The 27,292-nt window shown below is 39.3% G+C and overlaps 1 long non-coding RNA gene across 3 annotated transcripts in view; it reads right to left on the bottom strand.

Annotated features, from left to right (window-relative positions):
- LOC129624621 (uncharacterized) overlaps positions 1-15,248 on the bottom strand; it is a 79,212-nt gene extending 63,964 nt beyond the window's left edge. The window contains exons 1-3 of one of the 3 annotated variants that reach the window (XR_008701071.1): positions 15,063-15,201; positions 5,329-5,438; positions 1,261-1,521 (exon numbers count right to left, since the gene is read on the bottom strand). This is a non-coding gene — a long non-coding RNA (uncharacterized LOC129624621). Of the gene's footprint in view, positions 1-1,260; positions 1,522-5,328; positions 5,439-15,062 lie in introns of all 3 variants that reach the window. The other 2 variants (XR_008701072.1, XR_008701073.1) reach the window with 2 other exon arrangements.
- Between the last annotated feature and the right edge of the window lie 12,044 nt (positions 15,249-27,292).

Below are 27,292 nucleotides of genomic sequence, written 5' to 3'. Positions count from 1 at the left end.
CCAAGCAAGAATACTGGAGTGGGTTACTATTCCCTTCTCCAGGGGATCTTCTCCACCCCAGGGATCAAACCTGTGTTTCCCATATGGCAGGCAGATTCTTCACCACTGAGCCATCCTGGAAAGCCCACTGAGCTGAGCTACATAGTATCTATAATTATTTTTGCCTTCTTGTGCAAGTTCCTACTTTGCTATTATTTTTAGTTTCCTGTCTTAGCATGTATACTCGTTTTGTTCTTGAGACAGCCACAATCACTGTTTCCTCCATGTACTTAAGTAAATCTATCCATGTTTTCCAACTAATACCTTCCAAGGTAGGTAGACCTTTATTATTCTTCTTGGCTACCATCCCTGTGGGGGTTTCAGCTTGCTGCTCTATCTGCAGTGGGACAGTTTTAACATTGCAAAATTATTTCTCTGTAATTTCTTAATGTTTTTACAACTCCTAACAAGCGTGCATTGGAGAAGAAAATGACAACCCATTCCAGTATTCTTGCCTGGAGAATCCCAGGGACAGAGGAGTCTGGTGGGCTGCCGTCTATGGGGTCGCAGAGTCAGACATGACTGAAGTGACTTAGCATCAGTAACAGGTGTATATAAGCTCCCTTAATTTTATATAACTTGACTTTCTTATCCTTTCATTAGATGCTTAACTTGTAGTATTTCTAAATACCACAATACCTTATTTCATTTTATACTATTATATTTTGTAGTATTTATGTGCCTTTAGGGAAACATTTGAACACGTTATGTCTACTATCTTTTTTCCCTTTCAGAAATTTCCTCTACTTCCTTTACTAGAATATTTTTCCAAAACTTTTTCCTGTGTTTCTATTTATGCTTTCTACATTGAAGACTTTCCTCAACTACCTGGTGATCTTTGACTGTCAAGCCTTTATAAGAGTGTAGATTGGTAGGCTTCACTGAAGGATACTCACTCGGAGTAACCTTCAGTGAAGCCTATCACTCTCTGAAGAGCTACCCGAGGCCATCTAGATTCTCTGAGGAATAATTGTCTAATCTTATACTGGGGGTGCTCTTTTGATGCCGACTTCAGGTGACTGGAAAGACAAAAAGGACCTAAAGAACGGTGTTCAATTTATAAATATCATCCATTCTACCATGGGGGAGATTTATTTCCATTTTCCCCTTAGCCTGGTTTCTCCACATCCAGAGTCTTTATATCCTTTTTTTCCTCCTCCAGAAAGAAATTCCTAGCCTGTTTCAGAAAGGCCCAGAAGAGAAATGAATGCTGGTATTCACCTGGTTTACTCAAGAATGAAGACGGAACTGGATTTCTAACATCTTCATGTATTATTGACTTCCAATAATTTCCACTGCTTTTGGATTTAGGGGGTCCAAGTTCAGGACCTTTCCTGGGATTCCCTAGTTGAGTGCCCTTGGTCTCTATGAAGTTCCTTCTCTTGCTCAATAGCCACTCTTGGTCCTTAATAGGCTCTGCATCTTTTCTCCCTGTTGTCTCAGTTCATATGGTAGTTGACACCTTGCTGTCATTTTTATATGCTTTAAAGAGGGGAAAATGTTTAATTAATCTTCTGCAATTATTTGGAAGTGTTAAAATAACCTCAAAGTTGTAAATTTGTTTTAAATTGAGCAAAACACTAACCAAGATTCTCTGAAGAGTTATCAGAAGGGATAGATCTTCAGAATATTAATTGCTCTTCTCTTATAAATTGACAATTCTATTATATCAAAAGTTCAGTACTTAAATAATGGCTTTCAAACTTCTCCTTTTGAAATTCTATCCAGTGGATTTTTAGCTTGCAGCTATTGCCTCATAGTTAGCAATTAGTTTTCAAAAGAGAAATTTTAAACAAAAACAAAGAAAATATGATATTGAGCCCTTGGGAAAGGGTTTAAAAAGACATTTTGGGGAAAGAATTTGAGATTGGCATTAGTTTTGTTTTGTTTTGTTTTTTTCTAGAAACTGTTCTAACTTAAGGATAGTTTATGTATTATTTTGTATGTACACATATATACTTAATATAATTCTCTTGAGTAATTATTGTTCCTTTTATATGTATCCAGAAAGCAACTGGCAGAAGTTCATGCATTTTTATTCCAGGTCAATTAATCAAAATTATTTGACTCTACTAATCATTTACAGAATACTAAATCATTTAAAATTCAACAGCTGCATTTTATTTTGACTTTCCCTCATATTCTAAATTCCAGTCTTTGTATAGATTCTGAGATCAGATGAAAGTTGTGAAATAGCTACTTCAATGGCATTTTCTATTATAAAAAATGAATCACCTAATACAGTACAAATGAATTCATTGAAGTCAAAGACATGATTCATGCAGAGTATAAGCAGCGAAAGGTGACATAAGAAGTTTGCATGTTCTAATACCTTAAAATCAGACAGGAGAGGAGATGTGGACATATCATGAAGTTGACTAATGCCATAAGTTAATCAAAGTAAAATTGATAGAGTCAGAATATTCCAGAGTCATTTCCATTTTTGGAACAGTGAGAAAGTCAGGAATAATTTTGGGGAGGGGTGTCCATCCATGCCCAGTACTGAGCGACTCAATAGGTGATGGAGACAGAGGTGGTTGGGACTAAGGAACAGGTACAAAAGCTGTAAAATGTTAACTGACCAACTGACAGACGTTGTAAAATGTAACTGACAGGACAGTGGGGGGTTCCCAAGATTATCCCTTTTGGTGGTTTGCTAGGACAACTCACAGGCCTCAGGCTTTCTCAAGTGTAGAACTGAGAGCAGATAAAAGTTCAGAAAAGGGAAAAGGAACAGAGGCCAAAAGTTAACAGGAAACCAGACAGTCTTCAACAGTCTTCTCAGTAGAGCCATGCAGAACATGCTCACATCCTCCACCAACAGGACGGTGACATCTATGAAACGTTATCCACAAGGGAAGCTCACTTGACCTGAGTTCAGGGTTTTTGTTGGGGGTCATACAGGCAACTTCTTCCTAACACCCAAAATCTAGACTTTCAGAATGAAAGCAGGTATTCACCACTAGCCAGTGTTTATACAAGTATTTTAGGCAAGTGAGTCATTTTAATCATTTCTGAGAATGGTGAGAATCCTCTTGAAATCCCTGTTAGCATAAGCCAGCCAAGGCAAGCAGGCCTTGCTAAGGACAGCAGTCTCAGGCCAGCTATGTTAGTTCTTTGCATAATTACACGCTACAGAACACAACTTGTAAAAGGTCTTGAAAATTTAAAGTTTAAAAATGTTTTCTGAAACATTAAATCTTGCCTTTAAGATTATTTTGATACACTTTGAAAAACTTAACAAGTAGACTTCTTGTTCTGCCATAGTGAAATGTCCTAGAGATTCATTCATTACTCTGTATTGCTCTGAGAAAACACTTTTAGGTCAAGAATACAGTTACTGATAGTAGCATTCTAATAGTGTGACCAGTACAGTAGGTGAAATTTTCTTTCATTAGTTCTAATAGTGCAAATAGTTCTTTTTAGAATTCAGATTTTCTTTAGTCACAAGTTAGCACAACCTATTTGCGCACTGTTTTCTGTTTCAAATCTAAGAACAATTTTCATGTGCAAACCGGTTGATAAAAACTTTGGACATGTGTGTGCTGGATACTTAGTTTTTCAAAGTGCCATAAATTGCTTCATGAACACATTTCAGTTTTGCTCATTTGTTTATTTCTTCTCATACTCTTAGAGAGTACACTTACAACTTTTAGACAAAATATTTCACAGCAATAAGGCTAGACTGAAGACGAAATGCCCTTCACAAAACATTTTAATTAAAGGTCTTTCTTTGCTGCTTAAAAATTTGCTCTTTCATAAACTGCAATTTGTGTTGTCAACAAAGCTGGCTTTCATATATATATGTGTATATATATGAAAAACTAGTTTTCTTAACTTTTCAAGCCAATTTTTACCACCCAGAGTCATTATAATATAGAGTAAAATATCCACGTGGACAAAGATATTAATGAGGTTTCATCTTTTTATGTCATATGCTGACAACTTCAAATTTATACCTTCTAATCTCTGTGACTAAAGAAATAAGATCAGCTTGCAGAAGCACAGTGGGGTTTTTTTGCAAAGAAATGGTGAATAGAAGAAAGTTTAATAGTATATAAAAACATAATTCCCCAAATAGCTAATTACAGCTGTTGTCCTGCTGATGGAAGATCTTTGATACATTCTAAAGGATTAGATTCCTCTGAGATTGCTAAAGAAAGAATACAACTAAGAAGCAAATTCTGACCCTTGATATTAAATCAAGTTTACTTTATCTCCAAAATAGAGCAGGACTAAGTTTGGTTACAATTAGGTATAATTAACATGAAGATTATTTCCATGTATCAAAACCAGAGGAAGAAGCCTTGCACATTTCCTAGGTCCAACTTTCATAAAACAGAATAGCTTTAAGGTCTAGTGTAAACTCATATTTGTGCTCTTTATCCGAACAGAAAATTGTCATTTCTTTCAGCTTCCACAACAGGTTCTAATGGTTATATACCCTGTAAGAGTAAGTTATACAAATGAGGAGAGAAAATAGATACAGAAAGTTACATTCAGGATTTATAGTCCCCACAATAAATCTTCAAACTCAAAAATTTTTCAATAAGCCTAAAACAGTTTTGCACAAAGTATGAAAATACATTCCGCAGCCCAACGCCTGGTGCATACTGATGCTGTTTGGCAGAGCATTATCATTCTGTTTTTGTTGAATGCTGTTTTTCTATAAATATGAAAATTTATACTATTTGAACAATAGTTTTTAGTTAGTTATCAATACCACTAATATTTGAAACTAAGAATTGTATTTGAGAAACTCTTAATAAGAAACATGCTTAAATTGGGAAATATTCTCTAAATGAAATAAAGCTATGAAAGATAATATGGGAGGGTCTAGAAAAATAACAAAGGAAAGGACAAGAAAACATTCTCAACAAATTTTAAGGATGTCAAAAGAAAAGAACAGTGAAAAGAATGAAATTGTTTTGGGTCTGAAAACCAGCTTCATTTCTTAGGTTTGCCTTAATCTTTCTAATAGTTTCAAATTAGCATTTTCTTATTTGACCATCTGTTGTTTCTGCTTTAGTGTTTTCTTCTCTTAATTTACTGTAATTAAACTTCTGTAATTATTTCTATCAAGTCTCAGTTCATGTGCACGTCTCTTTAGACAATTTCAAATGCATCAAATAAATAGCGCTATCATTCAAATGTGAAAAATATTTTAAGGATATTTTATAGCCAGTTATTTTGGTAGTTTTGCCTCCCATTTTCCCCTATTAATCCAGCGAGCTCAGAGAGGATGATAGACGAGCAGACAAGGGCTCCTGCATTCAGGACTTTTCTTACCCTTTTACACAGTGGCATATGGCGCTGAGAGATACAGAATTGATCGGAGAGACCACAGGAAGATAGGTTCTTTGCCACAATACAAAGTGCCACTTCACTGCATAGATTAGCTTCAAGAAAACAAAGAGAGATAAGAAAGTTTTCATCCGCTAAAGGTCAAGAACCCAACTCCTTTACTTGCAACACTCAAAATGCCACACGATTCATAAAATGCTTCTGCTTAACTACTGTTTAAGTGATAACTGAATGAAGCTAGTAAGACAGTGAGGTTCATTGTGTGTAATTATGTGTATTTTTCTGTGGTAAGCTTAATAAGATACAGCTATATAGCAGGAGTATAGGAGCTCCAGAGTGTGTCAAGAGATGAAGAGGGGACTGTGAGCTGGAATTCCAGCTGAGACAGTTTACAATGGAAGTAAATCTTACCCTGCTAAACTGAAAGGATGAGACTAATACAGAGGGAATGTCAACAATAGAAGTATCGATGTCAGGAGGACTCCAAATGGCTGAGTGGTAAAGAATCCGCCTGCCATGTGGGACACTCAGGATCAGTCCCAGGGTCGGGAAGATCCCCTAGAGAAGGAAATAGCAATCCACTCCAGTATTCTTGCCTTGAGAAATCCATGGCTAGAGGAGCCTGGTGGGCTCCTACAGTCCATGGGGTCGCAGAAAAGTTGGACATGACTTAATGACTTAGCAGCAGCATTAATAGCAGGAAAAGCCCAGGCACTATGATACAGAGATGAGAGAGGTTTTATTCTAGGGCACCATGTGTCAGCCAAACGTTCGAGTTAAACTGGCCCCAAAACTCCTGCCATCTAATTGGTAATGACACTGAAGTTAGAGGAGCTCAGAGAGGGGATTATGGCCCCAATGCAGAAGGGGTGGATAGACAAAGGATCATGTCTGATAATCTCTGCTTTCTACCCCTACAATTCCATGAGTATTTCAGGGAATTTAACAGAGTCTACAGTAGACTTCATACTATGATTTCTAATCAGGGAATAGCCTTGTTTTCAGTTCAGTTCAGTCGCTCAGTCGTGTCCGACTTTTTGCGACCCCATGAATCGCAGCATGCCAGGCCTCCCTGTCCATCACCAACTCCAGGAGTTCACTCAGACTCACATCCATGGAGTCAGTGATGCCATCCAGCCATCTCATCCTCTGTCGTCCCCTTCTCCTCCTGCCCCCAATCCCTCCCAGCATCCGAGTCTTTTCCAATGAGTCAATTCTTCACATGAGGTGGCCAAACTACTGGAGTTTCAGCTTTAGCATCATTCCTTCCAATGAACACCCAGGACTGATCTCCTTGCAGTCCAAGGGATTCTCAAGAGTCTTCTCCAACACCACAGTTCAAAAGCATCAATTCTTTGGCGCTCAGCCTTCTTCACAGTCCAACTCTCACATCCATACATGACCACAGGAAAAACCATAGCCTTGACTAGACGAACCTTTGTTGGCAAAGTAATGTCTCTGCTTTTGAATATGCTATCTAGGTTGGTCATAACTTTCCTTCCAAGGAGTAAGCGTCTTTTAATTTCATGGCTGCAGTCACCATCTGCAGTGATTTTGGAGACCCAAAAAATAAAGTCTGACACTGTTTCCCCATCTATTTGCCATGAAGTGGTGGGACCGGATGCCATGATCTTCGTTTTCTGAATGTTGAGCTTTAAGCCAACTTTTTCACTCTCCTCTTTCACTTTCATCAAGAGGCTTTTGAGTTCCTCTTCACTTTCTGCCATATGGGTGGTGTCATCTGCATATCTGATGTTATTGATATTTCTCCCAGCAATCTTGATTCCAGCTTGGGCTTCTTCCAGTCCAGCGTTTCTCATGATGTACTCTGCATATAAGTTAAATACAGCCTTGACGTACCTCTTTTCCTATTTGGAACCAGTCTGTTGTTCCATGTCCAGTTCTAACTGTTGCTTCCTGACCTGCATACAAATTTCTCAAGAGGCAGATCAGGTGGTCTGCTATTCCCATCTCTTGCAGAATTTTCCATAGTTTATTGTGATCCACACAGTCAAAGGCTTTGGCATAGTCACTAAAGCAGAAATAGATGTTTTTCTGGAACTCTCTTGCTTTTTCCATGATCCAGCAGATGTTGGCAATTTGGTCTCTGTTTCCTCTGCCTTTTCTAAAACCAGCTTGAACATCAGGAAGTTCACGGTTCATGTAGTGCTGAAGCCTGGCTTGGAGAATTTTGAGCATTACTTTACTAGTGTGTGAGATGAGTGTAACTGTGCGGTAGTTTGAGCATTCTTTGGCATTGCCTTTCTTTGCGATTGGAATGAAAATGACTGACCTTTTCCAGTCCTGTGGCCACTGCTGAGTTTTCCAAATTTGCTGGCATATTCAGTACAGCACTTTCACAGCATCATCTTTCAGGATTTGAAATAGCTCAACTGGAATTCCATCACCTCCGCTAGCTTTGGTCATAGTGATGCTTTCTAAGGCCCACTTGACTTCACATTCCAGGATGTCTGGCTATAGGTCAATGATCACATTGTGATTATCTGGGTCATGAAGATCTTTTTTGTACAGTTCTTCTGTGTATTCTTGCCATCTCTTCTTAATATCCTCTGCTTCTGTTAGGTCCATACCATTTCTGTCCTTTATTGAGCCCATCTTTGCATGAAATGTTCCCTTGGTATCTCTAATTTTCTTGAGATCTCTAGTCTTTCCCATTCTGTTGTTTTCCTCTATTTCTTTGCATTGATCACTGAGGAAAGCTTTCTTATCTCTTCTTGCTACTCTTTGGAACTCTGCATTCAGATGCTTATATCTTTCCTTTTCTCCTTTGCTTATTGCATAGGAACCTGGAATGTCAGGTCCATGAATCAAGGCAAATTGGAAGTGGTCAAACAAGAGATGGCAAGAGTGAACGTAGACATTCTAGGAATCAGCGAACTCAAATGGACTGGAATGGGTGAATTTAACTCAGATGACCATTATATCTACTATAGCAGGCAGGAATCCCTCGGAAGAAATGGAGTAGCCATCATGGTCAAGAAAAGAGTCTGAAATGCAGTACTTGGATGCAATCTCAAAAACGACAGAATGATCTGTTCGTTTCCAAGGCAAACCATTTAATATCACAGTAATCCAAGTCTATGCCCCAACCAGTAACACTGAAGAAGCTGAAGTTGAATGGTTCTATGAAGACCTACAAGACCTTTTAGAACTAACACCCAAAAAAGATGTCCTTTTCATTATAGGGGACTGGAATGCAAAAGTAGGAAGTCGAGAAACACCTGGAGTAACAGGCAAATTTGGCCTTGGAATATGGAATGAAGCAGGGCAAAGACTAATAGAGTTTTGCCAAGAAAATGCACTGGTCATAGCAAACACCCTCTTCCAACAACACAAGAGAAGACTCTACACATGGACATCACCAGATGGTCAATACCAAAATCAGATTGATTATATTCTTTGCAGCCAAAGATGGAGAAGCTCTATAGAGTCAGCAAAAACAAGACCAGGAGCTGACTGTGGCTCAGACCATGAACTCCTTATTGCCAAATTCAGACTTAAAATGAATAAAGTAGGGAAAACCACTAGACCATTCAGGTATGACCTAAATCAAATCCCTTTTGTTCATACAGTGGAAGTTAGAAATAGATTTAAGGGCCTAGATCTGATAGATAGAGTGCCTGATGAACTATGGAATGAGGTTTGTGACAGTGTCCAGGAGACAGGGATCAAGACCATCCCCATGGAAAAGAAATGCAAAAAAGCAAAATGGCTGTCTGGGGAGGCCTTACAAATAGCTGTGAAAAGAAGAGAAGTCTTGTTTTACTCATCTTTAAAAGCTGAACTGAGGTCAGCTTTAAAATAAGCCTTCTTAGAATGAACACCTTAATTGTACATAGAACAAAATGTTAAGTTCCATGAAAGTACAGTGTATTCTCAGAAAAACCTCAGTCTGATTGGCCAAGATAGAGTAGTCCTGAGAAATTTAAACAGAATTCCACCCTGGGGCAATCATAAAAGTAAGTTTTCAGCTATAAGTGACCTAACAGAATAGTAACTTCTTACCTAGTATGTCCTCTAAGACAGACAGTTGTTTAGTAGTTAAGTCATGTCAGACTTTTTTTGCAATCCCATAGGCTGTAGCCCACCAAGCTCTTCTGTCCATGGGATTTTCCAGGCAAGAATACTGAAGTAGGTAGCCATTTTCTCCTCCAGGGGATCTTCCTGACCCAGGGATCAAACCCAAGACTCCTGCATTGGCAGGTGGATTGTTTACTTTAAGACATACTATCAAGGTTTAAATTTTGCTTTGCCAAATATTGCCAACCAGTTACCAGTAATAATTGTTAACAAAGTTGAATTCTTGCTGTTTCTTCATTGATATAAATTGATGCTAACACCAGAATCAATGCCCTGTGGTTCTCTTAAGAATGAATTAAGATATGAATTGTGTACAATGCTACCTAATATGAGTGCCACTTGGGTTGTTAGCTATCATTCCTATTAGGATAACGAGAAGGGCAAGTAGGCTATACTACCAAGCAGGGTAGTGTATTATGGTTACAGTATGGCTTTTATGCTGAGATAATACTGGTACCATTTTCCAGGACTAACATTTGTCATGGGATCTCAGTTTGACTTTTACGAACCTCAGTTGCTACACCTATAAATTGTACATAAATAAAAGGCACTGCAGAACCTCACCAGTGTTCAAAATTGGCTTCTCCAAGGGCCTGTGAAGAGGATGAGGGACATAGAAAGATAGGATCTGAAAAAAATGGGTGAATCCAGTGAGTCCATTGTGTAGTTAGACTCCTCAGTCCAATCCTTCAAGCCATTAGCCTTGTGACCACTCTTCTATTGAGTAGGAGGCTAAACATTTTCCAGACAAGATTGAAGGAGGAAGGCTCCTTGCCAACCAGAGGCAATGGGAACGATTCTCTCCAGCAAAATTCTGACAAGTCCCTAAAAGTCCTAACAAAAAATTAGAAGGAGCCTCAAAGGAGTGTCAGAGATTTGACAATCAAGAATCCTGCCCAGCTAGATAGGACACTAAATATTTGACTACACTTTGCCCTATCTATAAATATGAAGATATATGTTAGACATGGAAGTTATAGAAATTGTTGTTTGACTTAGAAGTTACATTAATGTTTATGAATTGTTTATTATTCTGTTTAGAAATCTCAGTTAAAATAGTCAGGACAGAACTGGGAGCTCTCATGTTCTATGAGATCCCCAGTCCAACATGAAGAAAAGACTTCCTCTTCTTTCCTGGCAAGAGCTCAGTCAATGAGAGACTGTCATGACTCAGCCAGTGAGAAGTCACTAAACTTTGAACTCTCAGGCCCTCCAAAAGACTGTTTCCTATAGCCCCTCCCAGCTTCCTTTCAAAGAGCTTTCTTCTCCTTGTTACTGGGGGCTTGCCTGTGGTTTGCCATGGTTGCAGACCCTGAATTGCAGTGTTTTGCTGATCCTGAATGAACCCATTTTTGCTGGGGAAATAACAGTCTAAGTCAACAAAGAGAATCACTGACACCTAAGAGAAAAATCCATACAAAGTTTTTAAAAAAGGATTAATGAGAAACAATGAAAAAGCAAGGAATGAAATATACCAGCCTCAAATTAATAACTTAGTAGGTGTGAAAGCTCAAAGGTATTCATGGTGTAGAAAAATATTTGACATCTTATGTAAAAAAATCAGTATCCAAACTTGCCTTTTTCACGGTTTGATTACACATCCTTCTCCAGTAGTCTCTTGACACTTTCTAAAAAGCATCTCCCTTGCCTGTCTAATGTTTTATTAAATCATTTAGTCTTCCTTACAAACTTTCAAGTAGAACTTACTCCCAACTTACAGATGAGGAAATGGAATCACAGAGAAGCTGGATAACCACTAAGGTCACAGAGTTGCTCAGTAATCAAAAGACAGTATTTTAATACAAGTGGGCTGCTTTCAGATTCTGTAAACATTTTGTTCTGCTGCTTCCTCTATAAAATTAGCCCCCTCAGGTAGATATTTTCCCCAACACACTCAACTCTTAGAATTCTAGTACTGAGAGGGATGACTACAGAAGACGGTAGGGCACTCAGTATGCATTTGTTGAATGAGGAAAAAATGAAAAGCCAATATTTACACAGAACACTATTACATACAACACTAAAATGAATATTTATAGTCAAATATATTATTTTCTACCAAAAATGTTCAATTAGAGGGGGTAATATGGAGAGGCCATATGTACATGAGAAGGTAAGAGACCTTTATAGTAGAAAGGCAACAAAAAAATGCATAAAATTAGAATCCAGAAATAGTGGTATCACTGAACTGAAAGACATTGTTCAAAACCACAGAGGTGAACGCTGGAACAAATAAAAACTCTCAAGGGTGAGAAACGCTACTTTTGAAGTAGCCAGGACCATGGCTGGCATAGGAGCAGCAGTGCCTCCAACGATGGAGCCATCTCTCCATTAAGGATGGTTTCTTTGGCATGCCAAAACCCATCCCCAAGACAGAAAACAAGAGGAGAGCAGAGAGAGAGAAACAGAACGTTTCTCTCAGGAACATTGGGATGATGAAAATAAAGTCATGGAAGGTAAAAGATCATACGTTTTCTATGAACATAGCTCCTTTACAGCAAGCCTGAGGATGGTATAGTTCCACCATGGACTTAGGTGTGCAAAGTCAAATTTCTGTTTCCAGGTTCTGTCCCCAAATCTTTTACAAACAAAATCAACAAATGGCTTTAGTGTTCCTGAGAGGTTTTTTGCTGAAGGATTGCCTTTCTAATTAAGTCCTCCAACTCTTTAACATGCTAATTTTATCCATTAACTTGTAGATGAAGTGGTTCAGCTGTTATCTGTGAAACATGAACAGGGCTTGAGCTACATAATTTCAGGAAATCTGGATTTGAAATTTTTGCTAGTTTTTAGTAGAGAAACTTGAGTATTCTAACACGGCACTTTTTTTTTTTCCCCCTGGTGTAGTTAACCAGAATTTTATGGGCTAGCCTAAGGGAAAAATGATGATAAAAGGAGATGAGCAATGAAGCCAGGGTGGGGACTCGGTGATGAAGTGACTGAATGATGGGGTGAATGTTCTCTGGAGCACATTTGTGGATCCCCATCCTTAAAGAGCTCATTACATAATGAAAGGGAACTAAAAAATTGCCAAGTCACTGAGACCTCTGGAAATGTTACCTAAACTAACATCATTTGACCATATCCAGCATAATAGAGAAATAAATTAGCAAATGTCATGCCAATCGCCAGAAGCATCCTAGTCCCACTTAATTCACTTAAAGATAAATTAAGTCCTAACTCCAAAACTTGAGCTTCTTAACCTCTGGACACCTCCGTTTCTGTTTGTGAAAAATGGGGGGAACAATATTGCCAGTATCATGGAACTGCTAAAGGATAAGACATCATGCTTTATATGTTAGTTATATTAAAATATATATAACCTATTTGAAGAGTGGCAGAAGGATATCTGATCTCTTTTATGTGCTGAATGCAGAATACTAGGCAAGCTAGTCCATAATCTACTCTGAAGGAACTAGTAAAAGCTTATGTTCATTAATGTACAACGGCAAGTATCCTTTCCTTTCAATCTAAATGGCATCACATAGTATAGGGAATCTGAAGTTACTAAGACCTCACTTTTCATGCCTGAAAAGGTGAACAATTAAGGAGAATCTGTGTCAAACCCCACTGGACAGTTAAATAGGCAAGAAAGACTATCAAGACTATTGCAACAAAGGGGAGACTGAACTTAATTATACTGGCACAAAAGATCAGAGTTTAAAACATCTGAGGTGAGTGGGCTAAAGAAAAGAACTGGAAGATGAACGTTGTAGGGAGAGGAGTTAAATCAACTGATTAGGCCATCAGTGTTTGTTACCTGGCACTTGCCTTAAATTAGGCTCTTTCTCCCCCATGGAGACTGGGAGGCAGGAACCCTCTGTCTCTTGATGAAAACTTTTCAAAGAAATCTCTCCCATAGTAAAACTATGGAGATGTGGGAAAACTTTTACATCTCAGAGGGGCGGAGACAATTTACAATTTCAAGTTTTCCAAAGTACACTCTATAAGAAGGAGCCCAGGGACCCCTAGTAAGGAAGAAGCCTATGTGAAATTGAGTCAAGCTGAGGGGACTGTTAAGGTGATCTTGATTACCTGAAGCACTAAACCATTGCTATGGTTAGGAAAAGGCTTTTGTGTTGTGGCCAAGACCTCAGTCTTGGGCTTGCATCTCTGCCCCTCCACTTACCAGCTGTGTGACTGAGGGCAAGTCAGGTAACCTGAGTTTCCGTCTCCTTGTCCGTTTTTTTTAAAAATAAAGTTGTACCAGTAGTACTCAGGTCCTGGCATGCAGTAGTTGCTCTGTAAATATTAGGCTAAGTATGTTATCACTCATTTGTCATCCTTTCAGCATCCTTGTATGGTAACTTGTGTTGTACTTTAGTACGTTTTTTTATGCTAGACACTGAGAAGCACGTTTCCACCCTTTAGGATAGAAGAAACTGTGGGGAACTAGGCTGAAGGGCACTGGTCTGCACGAACTGCTCCTTTCTCAATCAATAACAAAGTTCCCCTATGAAATTTCCTGAGGCTCCACCTCCTCAGGACTTAGGTTTAGAAGGCTTGAGATTAGTAGTGAACTGTTTCAATGCTATTCCTCCCTCGAGGCTCCAAGCTCTGGGCCCTCTTACCTTGTGCTGTCTTGTAGGTCTTCACACCCAAGCCTGGGTGGAGGAAGGCTGACCGAAGTCTCCTCAAAACGAATCCTCTGCCGACCTCTTGAACCAGTGACCAGTTCGTGGCGGGGAGAGGGGGGGAGGGGGGTGGTGACGCGCAGCGTAACAAGCGCAAGGTCCCATGGGTAATGCCGCCACCGGCCCCTCACACGACACGACATTTAAAGAAAGCTGCTATGCCGTAACCCACAATATACGCTAGAGCCCGGAACAACAATAAAACAGCAAACAGCTGAGACCACCGTGAGGGGAGGAGTCGGAATAGGTCAAAGGATCCATCACCACAGATGAGATGCTTGCCGCACAAAACAACTGTAGCCATTTTGTTTGATGAGCGAGCAGGAGCAGGCCTCCCGGGACTCTTCCCAATCCTCTCCCCACCCCTATTAAAGACACAGAACATCCCCTAACTCTTCCCACCCCACTCCTCTCCACAAAGCCACAGAACTCCCCCACCTCTTTCCACCCCACTCTTCCTACCCGCTTCCCTTCACCACAGACAGCAACTTCACCCGTTCATCATCCCTTCTAGAATTTCAAATTGAAAAGGAACCCAAATCCATAAGAGAAGCCACATGAATTATTTTCCTTCCCCCCTCCCATTCCTTTGCCAAATAGCAAGTGCTGAGGTATTAAAATCGCCTTAATTTTTCCATTGAATTGTTTCATTAATTACATTCCCTCAAATTAAAAAAAAGAAAAGCATTGTAAGACTTAATGGAAATAAACTTGTTGAAGCTGAAAAAAGACGGAAAAAAAATATTCCAAACCTTGATAAAAACAGATTTGTTAGATAATTTAAGACAATGCTCCTTTACAAGTCTTTTTCTTAACTTTGTAGACTCCCTGTTTATCACATGGATGTAATCATTTCTTCTAAAACAACACTTTATCACTCAGTTAAGCAAATCCCCCTCTTCGGGTTTAAAAAACAGCACAGTAAAACGATATGAATTTAGAACTCTCTAGTTTTAAAGGTTAGAAACTTATAACGAGTCTCACTGTTTTTACAGGGAGATCAGTGTAGACAGGACATCCTTCCCGCTGGAGGCTCTGGAAGAGAATCCATGCCCTTCACTTTCTTTTTCCACCCTCAAAACCAGCACGAGCCGATCGAGCCTTGACCACCGCGCTGCCTCTCTCTCTTACCCCTCTCCCTCTGCCTTCCTCTATATAAAGACTCCGGTGATTACATTGGTCTCACCTGGAAAATCCAGGCTATGAGCCCCACCTAAAGGTCAGCTAATTAGCAACATTAACTTTACCTGCCACCTTAAATCTCCTACTTGTATCCTGACATATTCACAGAACAAGGGACGAAGACATTTCGGGATCTCCTTCATTCTGCCTACCTAAGGGTGGATAGGCGGAGAAGGCAATGGCACCCCACTCCAGTACTTTTGCCTGGAAAATCCCATGGATGGAGGAGCCTGGTAGACTACAGTCCATGGGGTCGCTAAGAGTCGGACATGACTGAGCGACTTCACTTTCACTTTTCACTTTCATGCATTGGAGAAGGAAACGGCAACCTACTCCAGTGTTCTTGCCTGGAGAATCCCAGGGACCAGGAAGCCTGGTGGCTGCCGTCTATGGGGTCACACAGAGTCGGACACGACTGAAGTGACTTAGCATAATAGCATAAGGGTGGATAGGAAAGAAATGCAACAGAGGAATAAAAGACTCACAGGCTTGCCCTCCAATAACAACACAGATTGAAGCAGCTGAAAAGAGTTAATAGCCAATCACCAACCTAAATCCAGGTGAGTTTTAGGGGCCAAGAATCTAACAGTTCAGAAGAGTGAAACTGGCTTTTTAAGAAAATAAGACTCTTAAATGGCCACTTTAGTGAAGATCATATAAACACAAGTAAATTGTATTTAAAAATAAAAGCTCTATTGGTTTTCTTTAAAGTGAAATGATAGTCACTCAGTTGTGTCCGACTCTTTGCAACCCCATGGACCATGACCCTCAAGGCTCCTCTGTCCATGGAATTCTCCAGGCAAGAATACTGGACTGGGTTGCCATTTCCTTCTCCAGGGGATCTTCCCAACCCAGGGATCAAACCCGGGTCTCTTGCATTGCAGGCAGATTCTTTACTGTCTGAACCATCAGGGTAATCTTTGCTGCTGCTGCTGCTGCTGCTAAGTCTCCTCAGTCGTGTCCGACTCTATGGGACCCCATAGATGGCAGCCCACTGGGCTCCTCAAGGCTCCTCTATCCATGGAATTCTCCAGGCAAGAATACTGGAGTAGGTTGCCATTTCCTTCTTCAAGGGAAGTCTTTAGCCCTATGCAAAAATATGGATGAGTCTCATGTACTTTGTAAACTTCTAAGTGATCTATAACAAATCACCAAAACTCATTAAATCAGAAATACTGAATAAGCCCTGAAAACAGGAAACAAGACAGGTTAGAAAGAATTAACACTAGAGCTGCCCTTGATTTTCACATGATACAAAGCAGCCAGCAGACTCAAGACTGACCCTAACCACTGCAAGCAATAAAAAAAACTTTGAGATTATAATAAGATATATCAATAAAATGTTCTATATAATGAAAGTAAATTTTTTAATGTCTGTCATTGAAAACTCTGTCTACAGGAGAATGGCACAGCATTTTTCTTTATAAAGCACTGGAGTCTTCCAGCTTTGCCTTAAGATAGATCTGTCTAATGGAAGCAGGACAGCAGAAAAAGACTATCAAGTGGAATTCAACTGACCTGAACTATTTGAGAGTTGGACTTTTTTTATTCTGAAGACCATAAAGGGGTTCTTTATTATCATTATTGGGAGAACTCACACAACATTTTTGTTATGATTTTGGAATGCCACAGATTATTAACTTTTTGATGGAAGGAGTTGTAACATCTCTGCTTTCTAAATGTTAGTTTACATAATGACTCTGCCATATGATAGAGTCATTGCTGGGGCAAAGGCAGAGGTTTTATGTTCCTCAAAAGGATTCACTGAACAATGGTGGTTTTCAAGCAAGACTGGACCTCATTTTTTGACAGATTCTCAGAGGTAAACATTCCATGGGCTTCCCTTGTGGCTCAGCTGGTAAAGAATCCACTTGGAATACAGGAGACCTGGGTTCAATCCCTGGGTTGGGAAGATCCCCTGGAGAAGAGAAAGGCTACCCAATCCAATATTTTGGCCAGGAGAATTTCATGGACTGTATAGTCCATGGGGTCACAAACAGACATGACTGAGCGACTTTCACCTTTGCAAGTGTTCCACAGACAGCAAACATAAAATTTTCTGTTCCAGGGCATTCTTGTCTTCCCCTATAGCCCTGCTGTGCTTTGTTTTGCTAAAAATTATTATATGAAATGAAATCTGTCTTCTCGCGTTTACTATTAAAAAAAAAACAACCCTTATTTGTAAACTCCAGGAAGACAGAAATTTTGCCATATATATGTTTGCTACAAAGAAAAATACATTGGAAATGTAAATTTATATTTAGCAGGGACATCTAAGGGACACATCTATTCAAGGCAGTCATCAACGTAACTATTCTGTCGTTTGTCTGAGAAGCCTGAGCTTTGAGTTCAGAGAGAAACTCTCCTCCTTTGGGCTGCTGCAGAGGATGGCATAATTGTGGTTTGTATCAATTGGATTCTTGTCAAGGCTTTTCCCCTCAGTGGTAACTGAGATAAAACTCTCTCACTACCATCCCATCCATCACTGATTCCCTGGATCCTCTGCTATGTGATCCTGGGGAGTGAGCCTTGGAGACATACTCTACAGGGATGAAGTACACAATGTTTAACACCCAAGCCAGTGAAGTTATTACCCAATTAGAATGAACCCTGAAAAAAGCATCAGGTCCTGAGGTCCCCTGCAATGCCAGGCACAGTTTTTAGGTCCAGAACCAGAATAAGGTCCTAGAGGAAGCACTAGGGTCTCTGGTGTCCCCAGAGGACATTGTGTTGTTGTTCAGTGGCTCAGTTGTGTCCAACTCTTTGCGACCCACATGGACTGCAGCATGCCAGGCTTCCCTGTCCTTTTCCATCTCCCAGACCTTGCTCAAACTCAGTCCATTGAATCAGTGATGCCATCCAACCATCTCATCCTCTGCCGTCCCCTTCTCCTCCTGCCTTCAATCTTTCCCAGCATCATGGTCTTTTCCAATGAGTCAGCTCTTCATATCAGGTGGTCAAAGTATTGGAGCTTCAGTTTCAGCATCAGTCCTTCCAATGAATATTCAGGATTAATTTCCTTTAGGATTGATGGGTTTGATCTCCTTGCAGTCCAGGGGACTCTCAAGAGGACATTAGCAGAGCTTAAGGAAGCAGCTACATACTCTTCTAGAGTGTTCCACAGTTTCAAAAACTATACAATAACCAAGCAAGCTTAACATAAACTCTAATATAAGTAAAATAAAATTCATTATTTCTTTAGGTCTAGCCCCTATCTCCTTCCCAGATGGTAGGTCCATGCAGTGGGCAGTTTCATTGTAATGTAACAAGAAGATGTAATATTTTCCCCTTTAAAGGTATTATGCTTCTTTAAAGGACTTGTAAAGAATGGAAGGGTCCCAGTGAAATTCAATAAAAGTATCCATGGATTTTGCTATATTAGTTCATTATCCCTAGAAATAGAAGATTTATTTTGAAATGGTAAAACATATCCATCTCTTCAGGGAATATAGCATAATGGGAGATGCTTACACTTTAGAGGTAGCTAGTCCTCATGGTCCCATCAGCTATCAGCTCTGCATCCGTGGACACACTCTTTCACCACTGTTTGCATGGGTTTATGACACCATAGTAAGGTCACTGACACCTGCTGCACAGCTGTTCCCACTTCTGGACCCAGCTCCTCCCACATAATTGCACAGCATCTTCTTAGGAGGTATTTCCTGGCTGTACCCAGAAGAAAAATTGCTCCCCACACATGCTATCATCTCTAGCACTTGCCACCTGCCAAACATGCTTAGCTCTTTTTTCTTATTTTTTGACTGTTTCCCTCAACTGGAATATAAATTCCACTAGGATCTTTTTCCTTTTTAAATCACTTTATTTTGTATATCTTCAGTGCTTAGAACTGTGGTTGGCACACAGTGTGTGTGTGTTAGACCCTCAGTCATGTCAGATTCTTTGTGACCCCCTGGATTGTAGCCCACCAGGCTCCTCTGCCCATGGGATTCTCCAGGCAAGAATACTGGAGTGGGTTGCCATTCCCTTCTCCAGGGAATCTTCCTGAGCCAGGGATTGAATCCAAGTCTCCTGCATTGCAGACAGATTCTTTACTGTCTGAGATAACAGGGAAGTCCAGGTTGGCGCATAGGAATTGATTCTATAGATCTATCTGTTGAATAAACAAATCATTTCATTCATATTGTACATATTCTGGCTCTTTGTATCATTTAGGATGTTTTGCAACTATAGAAAACTTGAATTAAACTGGTTTTAAGAAGGAGAAAATGTGCCATTCTTACCAGACTGGAAATCTTGCAATACCCATGTTGAAGTGCTGATTTTAAATGTTTTACTCAGTTTTCCCTTCACTTTTCTGCCAACAAACTGAGTTTACTCATGCTGTCAAAAGGGCTGCCAGCAGCAGTTGGGGTGGTTTAGTTTCCAATTTAAATTAAAAGGAGCTAGGGAAAATCTCTCACAGCCATGCTCTAAAAGTTGTTTCTTTGGATGCGCCTACCTCATCCAGGAGGTCATTCTTAATCCATTACTTTTCAAACTTGACTGTGTATCAGAATAACCTGGAGGGCTTATTAAAACACAGATTGCTTGGTCTCCCTCCTCAAGTTTCTGAACCAGCAGGTCTCAGTTGGAGCCTAAACATTTTCCTTTCTAACAAATCGCCAGGGGCTGCCAGTACTGCTGGACCACACTTGGATAACCACTGTCTTAACCAGTATCCGAAAAAAATGCCACAGACTGTTGGGTTAAAGCCTGCGTCTTTGAACAAATTACTAGTAAAAGGGATGGGAGACCCAGTTTGGTATGAGTTTCAAGAGCCACCCTTTTTGCTGAAGGCAGGATCAGCTTCCCATGACCCACAATTAAATCTTTTCAGCAATGAGAACTGAACCTCAAATTTCAATGGAAAATTGTCAAAATTTCCTAAAGTATTTTTTTAAATGCCAATTGAGACACCTAAATAGGGAAAGTGTCAGGAGCAATGAGGAGAAAATGGATGGATTCTGGATAGGAAAATGACAGCCAAATAACTCTTTTAATGTAACTGGCTTTTCAGAAACATGCACAATATCCGTTGTTATTTATTTTTTTTCTCTCTTGAGATTACCCATGGCCCAGAATTAACTATCTGAATTCAGTGGGTTTCTTTTATTCCAATGCCCTCTACTTTGCATATGCCAAGAGTCAGGTGTCTTCCAATGCTCTTCCCTTATCATTTATTTTATTCATCTATATATTATACAGTTGAGGGCCTGCTTCTGCAAGCTTTAAAACTCTGGAATAACCTATAAAAAATTTTAAAGCTTGATATTTAAGGAGTGGTTATTTAAACCTCAGCTGATGGTGCATGTGGAGTCAATGACTTGGGGACTCTGTAAAATACAAAGGTCTGTAATATAAGATAGAATGCATTGAAATATAAAAGAAAGGCTTTTTTAATGTTGGAATCTATCTGATTTCTTTATTTCATGGGCCTCTTCTCAAAGCTATGCCATCTGGACACCTACCTCTAGATCATCTTCATTTCTGACTTGACCAAGCATGCTTGCTCATCAGGACCACCACTTTAATCTTATTTTAATGTGATACAGGTCCTCTGCTGTTCCTATGGCTTTAACTCACTTTTGAGACTAAGAACCTCCCTTATAGCCAGAACACTCTCTCTTATGTGTCATATATATATTGTTCTAATAGATTTAATTTTTATAAGTAGTATATTAACTCTCTACATCATGACCTATATATTTTAAAAGATTAGGGAACACTGTTATCAGTAATTATTATTACTATTATTAAAACTTGAGATGTTCATTAATGTCTCAGAAAATAACAGATAGCTGTAGATAAAAGGAAGTCTAGTGAGAAATTCATTTAATCAGATTTTACTTACAGTAAGAAGAGTTAACACTTTTCAGCAATGTTAAGAAGGAACAAATGAGAACTGACCCCCGAATCTCAGAGGATTGTCAAAGTTTTCCTAAATCACTTTTTAAAATGCCTATTGAGGCACCTAAATATTTGGAGATACCCAGTAGAAAATCAGAACCCACGATGAAAAAAAGAAAGTTTAACAATTACCATGATGCAAGACTGAAACTCAGAATCTCTACGGTACATAAAGAAAAAAAAAAAACATATGTTCTTATCGTGGCAATGCTGACAACATGTTAACCATCTCACATATGTTGAATGAGAATTCATACATAATTTTGTTTACTGTTGTATAGCCTCTCAGTCCTGTCTGACTCTGCAGCCCCATGGACTGTAGCCCGCCAGTCTCCTCTGTCCATGGGATAGCCCAGGCAAGAATACTGGAGTGGGTTGCCATTTCCCTCTCCAGGGGATCTTCCCGACCCAGGGCTCAAATCCACGTCTCTTGGATTGGCAGGCACATTCTCTACCACTGAGCCACCAGGGAAGCCTTACGTGAGATGGCCAGGCATTCGTTTTTACAGTTAATGCAGAATTCTCACATGCATTTTATTCATACTTACTGTGTCAAATGGTTGTTGGGAGAATAAACTGCTACTAAACACTCACAGATTCAGGGTCAAGTTTATTACCAGCAGTCATTAGGGGGCCAGCCAATGTTAGTTCCAATTTCTTATATGCTTGCACAGTCAATAGGCAAAAACTTATTATAACTATTTTATACAGAAGACTGAACTTGGACATTTTTAAACATTTCATCTAGTGTCACGAAGCAGAAGCAAAACTCAAAATTTACTTTAATTGTTTAAATGACTGTTCTTTCAACTGGATGCCATTTTTCTCCCACTTATAATTTATCCTGGAAATTCTTCCCAAGTCTAAAACTTTGGAATTTCAGGGTGAACATTTCCAACATTCTCTTTAGCAAAATAACAATTCAGGATATAAGATCTTACCGTGAGTAGATGTGTCTCAAGACTGTTCCAAACATTTGTTAAAATTCGAGGCGTTTAGAAATAATAGATAACTTAAGAACTTAACATAGTTCTTTATTTTTTGCCTCTAGATTAATTGGGACATGTGATATAATTTATATGGAATAGGTAAGAGGAATGGTTTCATAAGTAAAGCTATATTGGTGGGTGTTTTTTTTTTTAATATCTTAACCTTGATTTCAGGGTTGCACTGTGGGTATTAACATTTCTCTATGTCTAATTATATGGTTTTCGTTAATTTTTGTCAATTTTCCACTGTGGTCAGAGAATATACTCTGAGTTATTTTTTACATGTATGTACATTAAAGTCATTCAGTCATGTCCAACTCTGTGTGACCCCATGGACTGTAGCCTGCCAGGCTCCTCTGTCCAAGGGATTTCCCAGGCAAGAATACTGGAGTGGGTTGCCATTTCCCTCTCCAGGTGATCTTCCTGACCCAGGGCTCAAATCTATGTCTCTTGCATTGGCAGGCACATTCTCTACCACTGAGCCACCAGGGAAGCTGCAGTATTTTTCATGGCCAGGTATATTATGAATTTGATATGTGTCTTATGTGCACTTGAAAAGAATATGTTCTCTGTTGTTGTTTGGCTCATTGTTCTACTATTGAACACCATGTTCTTTATGTCATTTACAGCAGATCTATAAATTACCTTGTTGATGTCTTTGGCATCCTTTCCATCTTTTATCTGCTTTTTCTTTCACTTACTAAATGTTATGTGTACATCTTCCACTAGGACCATGAATTTCTGTATTATTTCAGTTGTGTCAATTTTTTGCCAATGCAGAAATGTTAAATGTTTGTGGTAGACTGACCCTTTTAGCTTTATAAAATATCCCTCTTTACTTTTTAATGCCCTAAAGTCTACTGATCTTAATAGGGCAATTTTCTTTAGTTTTTGCTTATTGTATGTTTTTCTGTCCTTTTCCTTTTTAACTCTATAATATCTATATATTTAGGGAGCTTCTGGAGAACTATTTGGTTTATGGAGGCAATTAGACAAATGGACTGCATCCTATTTAGAAGTCCACCACTTTGAAGAAGGTAAAAATAGACCAACTCAGTGGGCTGAATTGTATGTTGTTTGTCCCTAGACTTGGGTTGTTGCTCACTTATGGGCAGTAGCCAATGGCTTGCCCACCTGGTCAGGCAGAAGGGCATGGAAAACTAGCTTTGTAAATGGATACCCATATGGGCCACAGCCCTAAAGAAATCACTCTGGGAACTTAAGGGGGCATGTTAAAGTAGGATATGTCAATACCCATCAGAAGTGCCTCCTTCTAGAATCAGAAGGTGCATGAAACCAGTAACAGGCCTCCTCCTGGTGCATTCACTTGAGGTGGCCACTGGGGCCCATAAGAGAGTGGACATTAGGGGGCTGCAGCAGTGCAGAGATGAGCTTAACCTGGATATTTCCCTGTTGCACCTTCTGAGGCATAAAATGCCAGTGAAAACTGTTGTGTCTGCCAATAAGAGAGACAGAGCCTGCAGATGGCAAAGGGGCCAGTTTCACCAGGAGGATGCCCTGCACACATCTGGCAAGTGAGACTGATACCATTGCCTCTGGAGGATATAAATGGGTCCTAAGAAGAATGGACACTTATTCTTAATGGGGCTTTGCACACCCAGTGGTACACACAAGCATTCTGAGTACTATAAAAGTACCAGAACAGAAGATAAGTCACTTATTTGAATTGCTAAGGCACAATTCCTCAGTCAAAGAAATACATTTAGAGCACATAATGTTTAACAGTGAGCAGAGAGATGACTGGGCTTCCCTGGTGACCCAGACAGTAAAGAATCTTCCCACAATGCAGGTTCTATCCCTGGGTTGGAAAGATCCCCTGGAGAAGGAAATGGCAACCCACTCCAGTATTTCTTGCCTGGAGAATTCTACAGACAGAGGGGCCTGTTGGGCTATAGATCATGGGGTCACAAAGAGTCAGACATGATTTAGCAAGTAACACCAGAGAGATGACAAGCCTCAGAGTAATGGTTTCACTGGGAATTGGGACTCAATAAATTTAAAATAGTAATAACCACTACAAAAACAAAGCCCATATATAGAGTACCGCATTTCTTTGAGACTGTCTAATACCTATCATTTGATTGAACTAAACATTACTCAGATAAAAGATTCTGTTACTGAGATAAACATTATACATGGAACAGACAAACAGATCCTAGTGGTTGAATCTTCAGTCAGTGAGTAAATTAGTATTAATTTTTTCTATCTTTGGATGGCTCCAACCAGTCTTTCTGGGCTTCCCTTGTAGCTCAGCTGGTAAAGAATCTGCCTGCAATGTAGGAGACTGAGTGTGATCCCTGGGTTGGGAAGATCCCCTGGAGAAGAGAAAGGCTACCCACTCCAGTGTTCTGGCCTGGAGAATTTCATGGACTGTATAGTCCATGGGGTCACGAAGAGTCAGACAGAACTGAGCGACTCTCACTTTCACTTTCAACCAGTCTTTCCAGGATTCGATACAGAGATTTCAGAACTGAAGGATCAAAAGACTAGATAACAAAATAAATGTAAAATCAATTGCTGCAGCTTATTTTTTGTTTTAAAGTAAATGGAAAATAAGACAGATATAAACAAGTCATTCAAGTAAAAAGTGAAGGATCTGGGTTCTAAACCTAGTCTGTCAACAACTAGTTCTATGGGATATAGCACTTTACCCCCTTTATAATTTAGTTTCTTCATTTTATTAAAATTTTAAAAATGGACTATATCATTTTTGTATTCTAATATTTTGTGAGCTTTTTTCTGTAAATTAAAAAGTGAAAGGCACAAAGTCTCTTTTAAAAAGTTGGCATAAGAGAATAAATTTTTAAAAAATATCCATCAGAAAATGCTATCATGGGAGACAATGGAATCCCTTTGTCTGTCTATTTTCTTGAATATCTTTAACAAAAAGAATTTGACTGAGATGATTTTATTTCTGAGGGCTTCCACAGGGACTCAGCAGTAAAGAATCTGCCTGCAATGCAGGAGATTCAGGATATTAGGGTTCAATCCCTGGATCGGGAAGATTCCCTGGAGAAAGACATGCAACCCATTCCAGTATTCTTGCCTGGAAAGTTCCATGGACAGAGGAGCCTGGTAGGCTACAGTCCATGTGTGTGCGGTAAATCATTCAGTCATGTCCGACTCTTGCAACACTATGGACTGTAGCCCACCAGGCTCCTTTGCCCATGGAGATTCTTCAGGCAAGAGTACTGGAGTGGGTTGCCATGCCTTCCTCCAGTGAATCTTCCAGACCCAGCGATCGATACCCTGCAGGAGAAAAGAGTCACACATGACCGAGTAACAGAGCATGCACTCTTGATGAAGGAAAACACTGTAACAAGTCAATTTCAGATTCCCAGGCTCTAGGAAGCCAATAGAATAAAATGTTATTTACATGAGCTTTACAAATGCTGCACTAAATTTTCAGCATATGAGCAGCAGTACTGCCTGTGGCATCTGAGAAAGAAAGGAGATTACCACCCTATTAGAAAACCGTAGGTTCTTAATGACCTCATTCCCAAATGTGCTAGTGTGCAATCATTTTTCTGTTCTTGTTAGAACATTTGGTGTAAAAACACTGCAGCAAAATGATAATGCTTCACATAGTTTTGAATTATAATTGTACTCTGTAGTAGTTGACTATCTGATACCCACTTACTTGATTAGTTGTCCATTAGCATTTTCTACTACTTACCGCCTCACTAATCCGTCTGAAGCTATAACACTTATCAAACTGCCAAACATTATGAAAGTGAAAGAAATATGGCATGTTATGAATGCTACATAACATTTACATAACAAGATACATTTCAAGTGGGAACATTAGGTATGTGATTTAGATGAATTATTACTGCACTGAAAATAAAAATACCACCCTGGCATGTGGAGATTACACATCTACCAAGTTAGAGTCATAGTATTTCCAAATCATCATTCTTAAGATGAAAAAAAAAAAGAATTTCTTTTTATATTTTTCATTCCATCTTGAATCATGTTTGAAACTGATGGTTGCTATAATCTAGTTCAAAATCCTTATAGTTTATGTGAGGTCCTAAGTGTTTACTCAACACCTCTTACAGAATAAAATTAGTTGGTAATAGAATGAAAATTAGAGTATAGGTTATCTGATTACTGGGCTTCCCCGGTGGCTCAGTGATAAACACTCTACTTGCAGTGCAGGAGACACAGGTTTGAGCCCTGCGTCAGGAAGATCCCTTAGAGGAGGGCATGGCAACCCATTCTTGCCTGGAGAATCCCATGGACAGAAGAGCCGGATGGGCTACAGTTCAAAGAGGCACAAAGAATAGGACATAACTGAAGCAACTGAGCATGCAGTCTGATTACTAGTATGAAAATCCTGCTACTCTGTAATGTTACCAAAATGACTTCCATGAAGTAAGATCAATTTCTTTTATGATATTATTTCATTGACATCAAATACACTATAAATTGTAAGATGCACTATTATTTTATGTACTATAAAGGAAAAATCCCTTTCCTTTATACATAACATAAAATATACATAAACTCTGACATGATATCATAATTATGATTCTACATAATTTTGTCATTCAACCCTCATGATCTTAAATTCCTTTCATCTATTCCAAGGCACCCAACAATCTCTCCTAACACGGTTGTATTGTACTTTACTCAGTAATAAAGAAGAGCATAGCTTCATCTATTTGGGAGAATCCTTCTTTCTTAGGTTCCTTAAAGTTCTTGGTTATTACTCTAAAACAAAAACATGAAATTGGATTATTTCTTTTAATTCTGAATGCTTACAAAAACACCAAATGCATGTATCACCATACTCTTTCAGTGACTCTCTACAAACAGAATTTTTTTTTAATACTGGATCATGTTATTCTTTTGAAGACATCACGTGTGACAGTTGAACTCGACACATGTAGTGTCAGTCATGTACATCATTCAACAGAAGTGACAATGTGCCACAGTGGCCACTTGGCCAGTAGCAACTTAAGACTCTATCAATTGTTAGATTTAATCAGGTGTCAGAAATGTGACTTAGAACTGACAAAATACCACTCTCATCTGATTCATAATTTTATGTTGTTAAATTTTACATTTTAGTCTATAACATTAATGTCTTCTCTTTGGAAGGAAAAGGCA

This window comes from Bubalus kerabau, chromosome 12 (assembly GCF_029407905.1).
Source record: "Bubalus kerabau isolate K-KA32 ecotype Philippines breed swamp buffalo chromosome 12, PCC_UOA_SB_1v2, whole genome shotgun sequence".
NCBI classification, from domain to species: Eukaryota; Metazoa; Chordata; class Mammalia; order Artiodactyla; family Bovidae; genus Bubalus; species Bubalus kerabau.
This window is presented reverse-complemented; position numbering and strand designations above follow the sequence as displayed.